An 18,057-nucleotide genomic window follows, 5' to 3' on the forward strand; every position below is an offset into this window, starting at 1 on the left:
CTGCTGGGCAAATGTTTCCAGATGCCCCTATCTTTGATTTAATTCCAGATTTGCTCCCTGAGAGTGGCTACCCATTCTCCATTGATCACTACCACACTTGGTGCTACCCTCTGGGAGGCCCTTCTTTATCTTTAATCCTCCTTAGCTACTTTTGAAGCAGTACTGCTTGGTGGATAAACAGTTTTCTCAGACTGCTTCTTGTCTGTACAAAGGTGGTGGCTCTGAGGTATTTTTACATTGATAGACTATCTCATTTGCTCTAGGCTGGGAGTGATTTTGTTAATATAGGTTTCTGTAAGCTGTGGATTTCTGATGTGTTTCATGGCAGTGAATTCCAACAGTCAAAAGGCAGAACCACAAGGGGTTGGATTTTTGCTGTCATTTGTTTGTCTGTTTGGGCATGCTGCTCTTTCTCTTTAAATATAATTATAGTTGATTTTACTTATATGGCTTCTACAGGACCACACCCTTGTGCTTTCTAGTGGCTCTTTGTCCAGCTCAATAAATGAAGTTTAATTCACTTGAAGATCTTCATAAAGGGTGTTACATTCTTATCTAGTGCTCTGGATTTTTGTCTTTTTTCCTGAATCTATGTTGTAATGTTTTATACCTATGATTTTAACCCTGCAATTTCTAGTTTCTCTATATTCCTTCCAAGTATGATTTAAAACTGCACAGCTCTTTACTGGATTCATTTGTTCCCTCTGTAGTATCTTACCAAATGCAACTAGCCATTTATGCTATGAAAACTTTCTTGCCCAATACTACAGTTTCCTTAGATATTTTTTTCTGTCTTCCAAGTTACCAAAGGCAACTGTTTTACCAGATGTTTTTCCATTACATACCACAGCTCACTATTATCCATTCTCCAATAAGAGTTTCCTTGTTAACTATTAGCCAGTCTCAAAGCCAGTGTGACCCATTCTAAGTCATCCCCATTCTTAGCCATCAATTAATTTATTACTTAGCTATTGTTACATAAAATTCAGTGGCATACAACAATAACTATTTATTCTCAATGTGAATTCTTATTTATCCTCAAAAACTATTTATCTCCACAGGTGTTCATGTTGGTTGGAGGACTCTGCTCCATCTGTTTTATTTTGGGGCTCAGGCTAGAGGGGCAGAAGCTATGTGGGGTATGATCTTCATAGTGGAGGTCGAAAGTTCTCCGAGAGTTGAGGAGAAACACTTTATAAATCTTAAGACCTACATTTAGAATTCATATCCTGCCTCCAGTGTTGAAAGCTTCTGTCATATGGGGAAACCCCAAATCAATAAGGTATGTAAACAGACTCTGCCTACAGCAGGGAAGGAAACATAGTGACTATTTGCTGAACAATAATTCAAACATTCACACTGCCTCACCTACTCTCATGTTCCCAGATCCTTGTCCATTTCCTTCTTTCAGCTATCACAGTGGGATAAGTGCCTTCCATCTTTACTCTGGTTCTATCCACATTCTGCCCTTTCAAGGATACCACTGTCATCATGCCATCTTTGTAATAGTTTCACTACCTTCTTTGACAGCAATTTCAGGCTTGACCCTAGTTTTGAAGTAACCTTCAGTTAAAAGTTCTCCCTTGGCACTATATCCCCTCTGATTGATTTCAGCTCTTGAAACCTATACCAACTATCCCCACCTCCCTGCCAAAGATACACACACAAAACACTGATACACATATGTACAAACAATACTATGAGTTCATTTTATTTAGGGACCATATTTTACTCCTATTTTTTTATAAATCCAAGTCCATGTACAGTATATGTCACATAATAACTGATAAATGTTAAGCAAGTGAATAAGAGTTGAATAAGATTATGTGCTATTTTGTAGTTGAATAGTGGAATGTAAGGTGGGGAAAATTTTTCTATCCACTCTCACAGTCAAAATGCTTTAATTTCTTGTTAATGTCTTTGCCACTTAGCAGGTAAACTCAGTTTTGATTTACTTATTTTAATCAGCTGTGAGCCAGAGTGCTTGATCACTGAGCCTATTAAGCTCACGTGAGATGTGGGACTCAGTGGCTAACAGCTCTTATGAGAAAAGGTTGTATATGTGGCATGAGCAGAAATCCTTGAACTCTGTGACACATGATTGGCTGTAGTCTCTGTGAAGGTAGGGTGAGGTCTGTGGTTTTCACCATTCTATCCAGCACGTATCAAATAGTAAATGCAAAATGAGTGAGCAAATGAATGAATGAATGATACTGGGTGATTTCCTTCTTCCAGAAAATATGATTATCAGATGAGTGTCCTCTGCATCTATGTGGGATTACTGTGTATATTTTTTATTCAGGCATAAAACACACTACAAATATGAAACATTAGGCTCTCTTTCAAATTATATTCACTATAAAACTATAAGATAGGAAATAATTTAGGAAGTTAAAATTGAAAATGGGTTATAATTTTTCTTAAAAAATTTTATTTTTGAACAGATGTTTGTTAACCAGCTTTTACTGCATTGAAATATAGTTCCCTGCACTATATTGGCAATACAAACTGCCACTAATAAGTTGGGGCATGAACTTCATTTATTAGCATTTTAAAATAAAAATGAGAAACCTATAAGAAAAAGAAAAAGAAATAACTATAATATTTCTCTTTTAACTTGTGCAAATGCAGGTTGAAAGGAGAAAATTTGGTTCACTTATCAGACAAATTAATCATAACCTCCTCTACAACAAATACATATCTTGCCCTATTATTGCTTTACAATAAAATATAAAAGAGCAATTGAATATCAAGATACTCCCCACTGGGGCAAACAAATTTTTTCTCTTTTCAATTTCCATGTACAAAATTGCTGATGTCCTTCAATAGATGTTCACTTATCAGAAAAAGTCAGCATTAGAAATTGGAAGCTGATTGGAAATTCGCAAGAAAAATAACAGAAAGTTATCTTCATAAATCACATTACTTCATCAATATCATTGCACATAAAAAGCATTAAGGTAGGGACCTTCAAGATGGAGGAGGAGTAAGATGTGGAGTTCACCTTACTTCCCACAAATACATGAAAAATAAATCTACATGTGGAACAGCTTCTACAGAACACCTACTGAACGCTAGCAGAAGACCTCAGACTTCCCAAGAGTGGCTAACAGAGTCTTGGTGCTCCAGCAGGGTGTCAGTCCTGAGCCTCTGAGGTGGGAGAGCCGAGTTCAGGACATTGGTCCAAAAGAGACTTCTCAGTCCCCATACTATCAAACAGCAAAAGCTCTCCCAGAGATCTCCATCTCAATGCTAAAAACCACCTCCACTCGACAACTAGCAAGCTACAGTGCTGGACACCCCATGCCAAACAACTAGCAAGACAGGAACACAACACCAACAATTAGAAGAAAGGCTACCTAAAATCATAATAAGTTCACAGACACCCCAAAACACACCACTGGACATGGTCCTGCCCACCAGAAAGACAAGATCCAGCCTAATCCAACAAAACACAGCCACCAGTCCCCTCCACCAGGAAGCCTACACAAGCCACTGAACAAACCTTACCCACTGCGGGCAGACATCAAAAACAAGAGGAACTATGAACTTGCAGCCTGCGAAAAGGAGACCCCACACACAATAAGTTAATGTAAAATAAGAAGACAGAGAAATACACAGCAGAAGAAGGAGGAAGGTAAAAACCCACAAGACCAAACAAATGAAGAGGAAATAGGCAGCCTACCAGAAAAAGAATTCAGAGTAATCATAGTAAAGATGATCCACAATCTTGGAAATAGAATGGAGAAAATACAAGAAATGTTTAACAAGGACCTAGCAGAACTAAAGAGCAAACAAACAATGATGAGCAACACAATGAATGAAATTTAAAATTCTCTAGAAGGAATCAATAGCAGAATAACTGAGGTAGAAGAGCAGATAAGTGACCTGGAAGATAAAATAGTGGAAATAACTACCACAGAGCAGAATAAAGAAAAAAGAATAAAAATTGAGGACAGTCTCAGAGATCTGTGGGACAACATTAAATGCACCAACATTTGAATAATAGGGGTCCCAGAAGAAGAAGAGAGAAAGAAAGGCACTGAGAACATACTGGAAGAGGTTATAGTTGAAAACTTCCCTAATATGGGAAAGGAAATAGTCAATCAAGTCCAGGAAGCACAGAGGGTCCAATACAGGATAAATCCAAGGAGAAACATGCCAAGACACATATTAATCAAACTATCAAACATTAAATACAAAGAAAAAATATTAAAAGCAGCAAGGGAAAAACAACAAATAACACACAAGGGAATCCCCATAAGGTTAACAGCTAATCTTTCAGCAAAAACTCTGCAAGCCAGAAGGGAGTGGCAGGACACAGTTAAAGTGAAGAAAGGGAAAAACATACAACCAAGATTACTCTACCCAGCAAGGATCTCATTCAGATTCGACAGAGAAATCAAAACCTTTAAAGACAAGCAAAAGCTACGAGAATTCAACACCACCCAACCAGTTTTACAACAGATGCTAAAAGAACTTCTCTAGGCAGAGAACACAAGAGAAGGAAAAGACTTACAATAACAAACGTAAAACAATTAAGAAAATGGTAATAGGAACATACATATTGATAATTACTTTAAATGTAAATAGATTAAATGCTCCCACCAAAAGACACAGACTGCATGAATGGATACAAAAACAAGACCCATATATATGCTGTCTACAAGAGAACATCTTCAGACCCTAGGTACACGTACACACTGAAAGTGAGGGGATAGAAAAAGATATTCCATGCAAATACAAATCGAAAGAAAGCTGGAGTAGCAATTCTCATATCAGACAAAATAAACTTTAAAACAAAGACTACTATAAGAGACAAAGAAGGACACTACACAATGATCAAGGGATCAATCCAAGAAGAAGATATAACAATTGTAAATATTTATACACCCAACACAGGAGCACCTCAATACATAAGGCAAATGCTAACTGCCAATGGAAAGATCATGCAAAATGAAAATATGTAAGGAAACACAAGCTTTAAATGCCACATTAAATGCCATTTAAATGCCACATTAAGATGGACTTAATTGATATTTATAGGACAATCAACCAAAAACAACAGAATACACTTTCTTCTCAAGTGCTCACGGAACTTTCTCCAGGATAGATCATATCCTGGGTCACAAATCAAGCCTTGGTAAATTTAAGAAAATTCAAATCTTATCAAGTATCTTTTCTGACCACAACACCATGAGCTTAGATATCAATTACAGGAAAAAATCAGTAAAAAATACAAACACATTGAGGCTAAACAATACACTACTTAGTAACCAAGAGATCACTGAAGAAATCAAAAAATACCTAGAAACAAATGACAATGGAAACACGACGACCCAAAATGTATGGGATGCAGCAAAAGCAGTTCTAAGACGGAAGTTTATAGCAATACAATCCTACATGAAGAAACAGGAAACATCTCAAATAAACAACCTAACCTTACACCTAAAGCAGTTAGAGAAAGAAGAACAAACTCCAAAGTTAACAGAAGGAAAGAAACCATCAAGATAAGATCAGAAATAAATGAAAAAGAAAGGAGGGAAACAACAGCAAAGATCATTAAAACTAAAAGTTGGTTCTTTGAGAAGATAACCAAAATTGATAAACCATTACCCAGACTCATCAAGAAAAAAGGGAAGAAGACCCAAATCAATAGAATTAGAAATGAAAAAGAAGATGTAACAACCAACACTGCAGAAATACAAAGGATCATGAGAGATTACTACAAGCAACTATATGCTAATAAAATGAACAACCTGGAAGAAATGCGCAAATTCTCAGAAAAGATCAACCTTCTGAGACTGAACCAGGAAGAAACAGAAAATATAAACAGACCAATCGCAAGCACTGAAATTGAAACTGTGACTAAAAATCTTCCTAGAAACAAAAGCCCAGGACCAGATGGCTTCACAGGCGAATTCTATCAACCATGTAGAGAAAAGCTAACACCTATCCTTCTCAAACTCTTCCAAAATATAGCAGAGGGAGGAACACACCCAAACTTATTCTACGAGGCAACTTTCACCCTGATACCAAAACCAGACAAAGATACTACAAAGAAAGAAAACTGCAGGCCAATATCACTGATGAACATAGATGCAATAATCCTCAACAAAATACTAGCAAACAGAATCAAACAGCACATTAAGGGGATCAACAACACAATCAATTGGGGTTTATCTCAGGAATGGAAAGATTCTTCAATATACACAAATCGATCAATGTGATACACCATATTAACAAACTGAAGGATGAAAACCATATGATAACCTCAAAAGATGCAGAAAAAGCTTTTGACAAAATTCAACACCCATTTTAAAACCCTCCAGAAAGTAGGCATAGAGGGAACTTACATCAACATATAAAGGCCATATATGACAAACCCACAGCCAACATCATTCTCAATGGTGAAAAAATAAAACCATTTTCTCTAAGATCAGGAACAAGACAAGGTTGCCCACTCTCACCACTATTAGTCAACAGAGTTTTGGAAGTTTTAGCCACAGCAATCAGAGAAGAAAAAGAAATAAAAGGAATCCAAATTAGAAAAGAAATAAAGCTGTCACTATTTGCAGATGACATGATACTATACATAGAGAATCCTAAAGATGCTACCAGAAAACTACTAGAGCTAATCAATGAATTTGGTAAAGTAGCAGGATACAAAATTAATGCACAGAAATCTCTTGCATTCTTATACATTAATGATGAAAAATCTAAAAGAGAAATTAAGGAAACATTCCCATTTACCACTGCAGCAAAAAGAATGAAATACATAGGAATAAACCTACCAAAGGAGACAAAGACCTGTATGCAGAAAAGTATAAGACACTGATGAAAGAAATTAAAGATGATACAAACAGATGGAGAGATATACCATGTTCTTGGATTGGAAGAATCAACATTGTGAAAATGACTCTACTACCCAAAGCAATCTATAGATGCAATGCAATCCCTATCAAACTGCCACTGGCATTTTTCACAGAACTAGAACAAAAACGTTCACAATTTGTATGGAAACACAAAAGACCCCACATAGCCAAAGCCATCTTGAGAAAGAAAAACGGAGCTGGAGGAATCAGGCTCCCTGCCTTCATATTATATTATAAAGCTACAGAGATCAAGACAGTATGGTACTGGCTCAAAAACAGAAATATAAGTCAACGGAACAGGATAGAAAGGTCAGAGATAAACCCACACACATATGGTCACCTTATCATTGATAAAGGAGGCAAGAGTATACAATGGAGAAATGACAGCCTCTTCAATAAGTGGTGCTGGGAAAACTGGACAGGTACATGTAAAAGAATGAAATTAGAACACTCCCTGACACCATATACAAAAATAAACTCAAAATGGATTAAAGACCTAAATGTAAGGCCAGAAGATATAGAACTCTTAGAGGAAAACATAGGCAGAACACTCTATGACATAAATCACAGCAAGATCCTTTTTGATCCACCTCCTAGAGAAATGGAAAAGAAAACAAAAATAAACAAATGGGACCTAATGAAACTTCAAAGCTTTTGCACAGCAAAGGAAACCATAAACTAGACCAAAAGACAACCCTCAGAATGGGAGAAAATATTTGCAAACGAAGCAGCTGACAAACGATTAATCTCTAAAATATACAAGCAGCTCTTGCAGCTCAATATCCAAAAAACAAACAACCCAATCCAAAAATGGGCAGAAGACCTAAACAGACATTTCTCCAAAGAAGATATACAGATTGTCAACAAACAGATGAAAGGATGCTCAATACCACTGATCATTAGAGAAATGCAAATCAAAACTTCAAAGTGATAGCATCTCACACTGCTCAGAATGGCCTTCATCAAAAAATCTACAAACAGGGCTTCCCTGGTGGCGCAGTGGCTGAGAGTCCGCCTGCCAATGCAGGGGACACGGGTTCGTGCCCCGGTCTGCGAAGATCCCACATGCCGCGGAGCGGCTGGGCCCGTGAGCCATGGCTGCTGAGCCTGCGCGTCCGGAGCCTGTGCTCTGCAATGGGAGAGGCCATGGCAGTGAGAGGCTTGCGCACCACAAAAAAAAAAAAAAAAAAGTCTACAAACAGTAAATGCTGGAGAGGGTGTGGAGAAAAGGGAACCCTCTTGCACTGTTTGTGGGAATGTAAATTGATACAGCCACTACGGAGAACAGTATGGAGGTTCTTTAAGAAACTATAAATAGAACTAGCATATGACCCAGCAATCCCACTCTTGTGCCTATACCCTGAGAAAAGCATAATTCAAAAAGAGTTATGTACCACAATGTTCACTGCAGCACTATTTACAATAGCCAGGACATGGAAGCAACCTAAGTGTCCATCGACAAATGAATGGATAAAGATGTAGCACATATATACATGGAATATTACTCAGCCATAAAAAGAAACGAAATTGAGTTATTTGCAGTGAGGTGGATGGACCTAGAGCCTGTCATACAGAGTGAAGTAAGTTAGAAAGGGAAAAACAAATACCATATGCTAACACATATATATGGAATCTAAAAAAAAAAAGTTCTGAAGAACCTAGGGGCAGGGCAGGAATAAAGACACGGATGTAGAGAATGGACTTGAGGACACGGGGAGGGGGAAGGGTAAGCTGGGACGAAGTGAGAGAGTGGCATGTACATACACTACCAAATGTAAAATAGATAGCTACTGTGAAGCAGCTGCATAGCACAGGGAGATCAGGTCAGTGTTTTGTGACCACTAGAGTGGTGTGATAGGGAGGGAGGGAGGGAGACACAAGAGGGAGGAGAAATGGGGATATGTGTATATGTATAGCTGATTCACTTTGTTATAAAGCAGAAACTAACACACCATTGTAAAGCAATTATACTCCAATAAAGATGTTAAAAAAAAAAAGCATTAAGAATCTCTATTGTAACTCAAATCACATTTCTAAAAGACTTTCCCAAGATTTGTTTCAGTTTTGACCTACACACACACACACACACACACACACACACACACACACACACCTAACATAATTGGGGGACTTCTTAAGGATTTAAACATAGATCAGTGCACACTAGGGTTGTGCATTTTCCAGCATATAATAAACAGATAATTATTTTGTGTCAGAGGATGGAATTTAGTTTTTACAACAAAGAGAATTTCATGAAATAATCAGTTTTGAACTACATTTTTAAAGGAAGTGAATGAAGAAAAAAATGATTGTCAAAGAAAACTTTTCCCCAAATTAAAAGTACAATATATTGAGGTTAAATGTAAAAAGTATAGAGGCTAAAATTATGTAGTAAATTATTTAAAATAATAATTAATATTTCCATCCAATTAAAGGAGGATATACACATTACTACTGAATAAAAAGTATTAATCTTAATACATATACTGAATTGCCTTAAAATCCAAACTCTCAAAAACTTGGAATCAAAGTTTTCAAAGAGGATGATTTGAAAATCCTAATAGAATCAGCTGGCTGCGTAGTGAAAATCTAACTGAAAACACAAACTAGTGGGAAGAGATCTAACTTTTATTGAAAGCCTGCTATATACTAGGTATCTAGTGATTTTTTGTGAATTATTTGATTTGGTACTCACAACAGGTGAAGTAGGATTGATTATCCTCAGTTTACAAATGAGAAAACTGAGGCTCAGAATATAAAGCTTAAAAGATCTGAACTCTCACATATAAATAACAGAGGCAAGATTGAAACCAAAGAACTCTGTGACTCCAGAGGTTTTCCTTTTCAGCAACATATTGTCTCCCTGATAATATATTTTGCCTTGCATAAATCTCAATAGCAGTAAGAGCAATAAGAAATGTTCACCATCAAAGTCCTTAATTTTCCCTGTGTATTGGCTGGACAACTAACTAATGAGAGATGTGTTGCAGATGTCAGGGCGTAGAGCTTTTAGAGAGAACCAGAAACACAAGCTAGACATAAAGATATAAATAGATGTTTGGGAATATTTATATGCATATAGTAGTTGAAAATATGCATTTCAAATGTTAAGCCCCCCACAGGACAGACAGATGGCTGGGCCTGAGAGATAATGATGAATAAGGCAGGAGAAAGATTATTCAGAATAAGGAATATTAAAAGAGTTCAGCACTCAAAAATAATAATAAAGGAAAAGTGGAGAAGGAAACATTATCAAAGTTAGACATTGCAAGAAGTTCTTCCACAAAGAGAAGTACTATCTATGGAATCACTTTATATTTTTATCATTTGCTTGAAATTGTAGGGGAACAGGTTGCAGTTCTTGCCCCTAAGCTCTGATAATGTGAATTAGTAGTGAGAAAGTATAAGGGTAGATGTTTTCCCTTTTTTCCTCCCCACCCAGATTGAGGGCAGAGGCAGACAATTATCTCACTATCCCTCATGGTAAGGAGCCCTGCAGACTTTAGTTGAATCAACTCTATACAGTGGTCTCCAATTCCATCACCCACCCTACATAAGATTTACAAGTGTGAATGGGCAGCCTGATAAAACCACTAAGATCTAGAATCTTAAAGCCAGGGAGAGACATTCCAGTCTTTATATGACAGTGTTTGTGTGTTCTTGTCATTTCAGGTCTCCAAAAGAAAAAAAATCCCCTTATATTCCCACTACCTCAATATTGTTTTTGCATCAATATGCTTCCAAATACACTTGTCTATGGATTGAGATATCAACTCTATGGGAAAAAATCACAGAATTAAATCTCTTAAGCATGAAGAACATATCTCTATATGCACACTGGATATTCTTGTCTCATATTCAGCATGTGTAAAATGTGGTCCAGAATTTCAAGCTTACAGCATCCTAGCTATATGAAATCAAATTACCTAACTCCCCTGTGCCTCAATTCCCTCATCTCTAAAACTGGAATAAAATAACCCTTCCTTGTACAGTTGTCCTAGAACCAAATGGACTGTTACATATAATAGATGTGCTTCACACAGTGACTGGCACATGACAGATATTCAGTAAACTATACATTTTTACCTCTACAAATGTTCTGTTCTTTCTCTTTCACCATTTTTATAGTCAGGGTAAGCTGACCAAGCTGTCAGAAAAGCAACCCATAATCATAGTCAATTTACACATGAAAAAGTTCATATCTCACTTAATTTGTGATGAGGATTGGATGACATTCTACGGTTGCTTCTATCCATCAAGTGACTTAGGATTCTAGTCTCTAAGTGATTCAGCCACCTCAGCTCTAGATCTCCTCTGTTATCAAGGTCAGGGAAGAAAGATCCAGAGAGCTGCATACCACTTAAGTTATTCTTTTCTCAGGAGGGACACACATTATTTCTGCTCACAGCTCATTGACAAGAAGTAGCTAGATTATCTTACTTTACAGCAAGAGGAATGTTCAGTATGGGAACAAACGTAGATATTTGGTGAGTATTAAATATCTGTGCCACAATTAAGAAATTACCATTCACCCAGTGAGCCAAGATGGCAATCTTGAACTTATTGCTGACACCTCCCCTTTCTTCTTTATCTATATAATTTCTCCAACTAAGTCCTCTTACTTCTCTCCCTTTAATGTCTCTGAGATGAGCTTCCTCATCTCCACTTCTGCTTCTGCTCCAGGGGACATAGATTCTTACATGGTATTCTATCTCATGTCTGACTCCAGCTGTCTGCACTATAATCTACCGTCCTCAGTACTTCCAGAGTTACCATGATAAATATACGACTATGGGGTTTCTTGGTATAAGACTTCTGTTTTCTTACATTTCCTATAAGCAGTCTCCTTCTGAATATTAATGGTTTTGCAAGATAGAAAAGAAATCCCTGGGTGTTCTTATACAAGCGATTAAATGCTTCGGCCTGTAAGTGATACATCTTGATATCCATTCACAACTCGCTTGTCAACACTGCCTTAAAGGTCCTTAAAAATCCTAACTATCTTGGCCTATTTTCTTTTCATTATTATTGTGACCTCTACATCCTAGTTTTTTAAAATTAATTTCAACACATATCTATTGTACATATACTAGGGTCAGGGATCATATAATTTCACATGAACATTCATCTTTTCATGCTTTACTCATGTTCTTATCTCCTTAAATAATATATTTCCCTTCTCATATAATACCACAAAAAATCTTTAAGGCGGGCTTCCCTGCTGGCGCAGTGGTTGAGAGTCCGCCTGCCAATGCAGGGGACACGGGTTCATGCCCCGGTCCAGGAAGATCCCACATGCCACGGAGTGGCTAGGCCCATGAGCCATGGCCGCTGAGCCTGCGCATCCGGAGCCTGTGCTCCGCAACGGGATAGGCCACAACAGTGAGAGGCCCGTGTACCACAAAAGTCTTTAAGGCATGATTTAAATTTCCCCATGTAGGAGTACTTAAATATCCATTCTATACCCACCCAAAGCTAAATTAATTCCAGAGCATGTTGTTCATTTCTTGGTATAGTGTTAATACCTGAATTACTACAGCTGTTAAATAGTTTATCATACACTATAGACTACTGGCCCCTTAAGGGTGAAGAACTGATATAATTCATCTTTGCATCCCCAGAACTTGGCACAAATTATGGACTTAAAGTTGTGAATTGAACTGAAAGTTTGGCAACAGTTATAGAGTAAATGCTTGAGGGAACACTTCAAAATTGAAGTGCTAATTCTAAAGCTTTTCCACAATTAGGTTTCCACTCCATAAATCACTACCATGTAAGTAAACTGTGGCAGATGCATTGGCTCAGGCAGTTCAATAGCCATTCCGACCTCTTTCTAATATGCTTTCTTGTAATGCAGATGCTGAATTACTAAAACAGAACAAAACAAGAATATAAAATTCCTTGTTATGATTTAGATTCCCCAAATCAGACACACCTGAAAAGACTTGAATTCAAAACTCAATTAAGTGTAAAAAGAAGCAGGGTACAAGGCATCCATTGGGGTGTGAGTGTGTGTGTGTGTGTGTGTGTGTGTGTGTGTGTGTGTGTTCATGTGAAATTTATTAGGAAGGTACCTGTTGTACAGTTATTGTTGCTTAGTGTGTTGTGTCTGTGTAGTATAGCACAGGTGTTATGATTATGAAGCAAGCAGTTGTAGTACTGATTTCTTGATTCAACAGGAAGTTTTCTGATCATGGCGGGAATAGGAGTCCTTGGAAACCCAGTTCTATTGTTGGTTTGGAGGTTATTCTTGGCATCTTAACCTACAGTCTGTTCCTACTGCCTCCCAATAGTTCAGTAAGAAATTAAATTTATTATAATACATTATTTTATATGTATGCCAGCTCGAGCGTGTTCTGTCTTTGCTGTTAAACCTTAACTAATACAACAGTGTGTGCCTGGTAATAAGCCTCAAGGAAATGGGCATCTGGTATTGAATATCTGACCTGGTTGTGTTTGAAGACAAAGAGGATCCTGCTAACATCAGAGTACAGAACACTGTTATTCCATCATATGCTATGTCAAAGCAACAAATTAAATGATTATCTGCAGTCTCCCAGCAGAAAGTGTTTATTGAAGCAAAGTATTTGATAAGCTGATTAGCTGCTGCAGCATATCCTTATGACAAAAATGCCAAAATTTCCATGTTATAACATAGAAGAAGGAATTCTAACACCTCAAAGATTTAACAATGTTGGTGTGGCTTAATCATATATAATTCATTTATACATTCATTAAGTGCGACTCCCTGAGAGAGTCCAAAGGAGATTCCTTTCACCAAATCATTGAAAAATCCATTGGTAAGGAAAGCCATAGCATTCTATTTGCTATTCTTTGTAATATGATAATGAGAACTGTCTTGATACTGCTTCAGATTTTAATAAGTATGATGAGATCTAAGAATCCAGAGGCCAAGTGGATATATTTCACAGACAGAAGGGTATCATGGTTTTCATAATAGTTAAAGTAATCAGAATTTTTGACTAATTGCTCATACGCTACCAAAGATTAACATAGGCAGGGAGCCCACTAAGGCCTTACTTTAATTTTTAGGCTTATAAATACAATCTTCATAACTACAAGTTTTATGTCATATTTATTATAAAGAGTGCACTATTTATAACCAAAAATATTCTATAATATGAAGTAAAAGTAAAACTGAGGCTCTAGAAGTCTCTGAATCCAATGCATCTATCTCTACAGCACTGGCACCCCTCTTCAAGCCACATTTGCGCATGCTCACTTACAGAGTTCCCTATGACCACTTGACTGTGAAAGAAAAAAAAAGAGCCGCGTTTACAAACGGCCCTTCATTATATGCTAGAAATAGTTAAAAGTGTGCCTGTAATGCCGAAACAGTCTATTGACTGGAAAGGAGAGTGGAGAAGGTACTGTCATTTGGCAAAAATTCTAATGATACCTATGGCTGTCACACTGCATGGAAGAAGAACTGACTGCAAGTATGAGTCAACGTTTATTCAAGAACAGAGGGTAACAGGTTAGCCAGATGGTCAGTGAATTAGAAATATATATATATATATATATATATATACATACATATATATATATATATATATATATATATATATATATATAAACAGGTAGGTTACCAAGAGTTTGGGGGAAGAGGTATGTTTATGAACTCAAAATAGACTGAAAATGAGAGGATATAAGCTTCTCTTGGTAGGAGAAGCTCTCAGGTGAATAAGAGCATTATTATGATGTTACGTGGCCTCTTTTCCTAGGTATCTCATGTATACTTAAAAGGTTTAGGGCAAAAAGTGATCATGTTGGTAGGAATAAAGATTATGAATGAGGGCATGCAGACTTCTTTTCTCTTCTCAAAGCTTATTTGGCTAAGCCACTTAAACTGCCCAATGCCAGCAGCAAGGAGCAACACTGAGGTCTCCAAATAACAGTATATCTCTAGGGGACCAGTTAGTAACTTGGGACATGTCAAATATGGAAGGTTTTCTTATTTGAAGAGACAGTTATTCTAGTTCATTCTCCTCTGCATGCCAGCAATGCCACTACAATCTTACTGAATGTCTTATTCAACATCAGGATACTCTACCTCTAAATGAATGAACTTGTTTTCCAGCCAAAGTAGTGAGGCAATTGGTTTACACTCAGAGAACTGACTAATCTAACTCTATCACCTGGAAGTAACTGGTGAAATGGGCTCTTAAAGACTCTGCTTTTTGCGCTACTTAGAAACAACCATTTGAAAGTACGACATCCCAGAGGAGACAGAATATTCTACAAATCAGTGACAAATATACAAGGCTGGACGAATTCTCTCATAGTTAGAACACATGGAACTAGAATATTTGGGTAAATTAGAAGTAATATTTCTATTATACCTAATGACTAACTCACAATGTATTTTCTTCTTTTCCTTGAATCACAAAGTTCTATTGGTTTAGATTTCTCAGCTAAACGCTTCCACCAGATAAAACAACAGTAATGTCACTGAGATCACCCCCTGGTCATTTTGGGCTCCTCATGCTGCTAGACCAACAACCCCCAAAAGGGGAATAATACAGTGTTATCTAGGATGACTGGTTCTGCTTATCAAGGACAAATGGGTTTGTTTTAACACAAGAGGAGTAAGGAGGAGTATTTCATGTACTGCCATTCCAGTGTTATTAGTTAATGGAACGCTGGAGTAACCACACATATGCAGGAGCATCAAGGGTTAGATCCTCTAGGAATACAGTTTTGAGCCACCCCAACATGTAAAGAATCCTGAAGAGCAGAGGCAGTAACTGTGAACAAAGGAAATAAAGAATGGGTGGTAGAAGAAACAAACTGAAAATCTTATTACCTTATGCAAATATAGAGACTAAAGAAGCTACCCATATATGCTTCCTATATGCTTTTATGTTAACCAGATATCTTTTGTTTCTCTCTCCCTTTGTCCAACTATCTTAGTAGAATATATCAGCTTTATCTTTATCCCCTAAGTAAATATACTGGCTTCATCATTTTAATTGAATTAGAGAAGGAATGAACATCATGCAGAATGTGCCTTTTCAGTAAAATTTGGATACTACTTCATTTGCATGAAGGACATTTATATTTATTAGGAAGGTACCTGTTGTACAGTTATTGTTGCTTAGAAATTTAAGTATGGAAGTAGGTTACTGAGTAGCAATTGTTGGACTGCAGTAGATACACAATATTGACTTGATAATGAATGATCCATTCTGTCTTCTATGAAAATTCCTCTGCAGAAAGGGCTCAAAAGCTTAAGAAATTAATTTTTTATTCTTCTTTGAACCTAGAATTTCAAAAGTGATCTAGGTACTGCAAGTCAGGTAGATTTGAGCAAAACTCGCATTAGAACTAAATTACGTGGGAAAAAGAGTAGGGCTTAAGGCATCCATTTTGCACACGAGAATTATAGCAGAGGTAATGTGGAGCTGTAGCAGGGACTTCCTGATGCTCAACGTAGCATTCTTACCAATCACAGAGGGAACAGCAGCTTTCCTGGCAGCCTAGTTCTGGAGCATATTTTTAAGTAGCAGTTCCTGAAAGATCAGGCTAGAGACTGTTTTTTCAGCCCATCCTAAACTTTTGTAAGCATTTAATGCTCAGCAACAAATCCCTTTCTGCTAATATAAAACAGAGTGGATTCTCGTCTCTTCAATTGAATCATATCATAAATTGAATGTTGAATACTGACTGCAGCCATCTCAACCCAGAAAAAAGATATATAGAATTAATGAGGTTGTTAATTAAAATATATTTTCAAAGAACCACAATATAGTCTTATATTGAACTTTAAAAATTGCTGAAAGTCTTTTTTATGACTAACAGAAAACACACCAGGAATAAAATAATGACATTCGTGGGATGAGAGCTATTGTTTTTTGAGTGCTGCCTCTGTGTCAAGCATGAAACTAGACACATAAATACTGTGAGGTAGAAAAACTGTCCCTGTTTTATGGATACGGAATCTCAAAGTCAAAGAGCTTCAGTAGAGTTCCAAAGCCACACAGCAAGAAAGGCAGACTTATTGCAAAGTAGGTCTCTGTCTCTGAAGTCCATGGTCTTCCCTTGTATCACAAATATTTTTTCTTTCCTCCATTTTTGCTATGTGTCACTACTATGTTTAAACCTATAGAATATAAACTGTAAACTCTTAAAACAGACCTGGCAGAGCCAGGGTTTTACTTTGAGTTTCTACCACCCAATGTTCTCATTGTATTCGCCTCCAGTTTAAAATACCTCAATTAAATAAAATCTAAACATATACATAGCAACAAAAAAAAAAATCACTTTTATGTCTGACAATGTTTATAAAGCCTATGGGGATATAGTGTACTTCAGGAAGTTTGTATAAATCTATACTTACAATACTGAGTGGAATTTTAATGCTTTGCATGGCAGATTATGGACATAATTTAATTCTGTGATAACCTAGAGGTATGTTTTATTTCTTTTTGTTTTCCTGGTTTGGGAGAAACTAAACAAACTGCCTTCTGCCTCAGAAGGTTTTCACAAGTAAGAGACACCTTTATTCAGCCTCTGTCCACTGCTATCCTGTTCAGACCCTTTGCGTCCGACCACAGCCTGCTCTTCTTCCCTATTCATACCCCTGTGTCAGACAAACTGACGCTATCATTTTCACTGAGTCTAGCTTTTGTTTGCCTGCTTCTGAGATTTTACTAAGGCTTTTCATCCTTACTGTCTATTGCATTCACTTTTTGTTTTTTTTTTTGCCCGTTCAAACGCTATCCATACTACAGAAAAGGTAACATGATTCCTCAATCTGAAATCTTAAAGGAGTTCCTAGTTGCCATTTATTTGGCAATGAATCACATACTATGTCTTTGGCATGTTCTCACTTCTAAATTTATATAGTCCTTGTACTGTCAAAAAAACTTTTCAAACTAGTTATGGGTGGGTGTTTTATTCATCCACCCTTTTAGGATATGTACAGGAATTAAGTGACCAAACAACACTTCAAAATATCTAATGTAGTGCTTCCCTGGTGGTACAGTGGTTGAGAGTCCGCCTGCTGATGCAGGGGACGCAGGTTCATGCCCTGGTCCAGGAAGATCCCACATGCCGCGGAGCGGCTGGGCCCATGAGCCATGGCCGCTGAGCCTGCGTGTCCAGAGCCTGTGCTCCGCAACGGGAGAGGCCACAACAGTGAGAGGCCCATGTACTGCAA

Source organism: Lipotes vexillifer, unplaced genomic scaffold, assembly GCF_000442215.2.
Source record: "Lipotes vexillifer unplaced genomic scaffold, Lipotes_vexillifer_v1.1 scaffold49, whole genome shotgun sequence".
In the NCBI taxonomy this organism is placed as follows: Eukaryota; Metazoa; Chordata; class Mammalia; order Artiodactyla; family Lipotidae; genus Lipotes; species Lipotes vexillifer.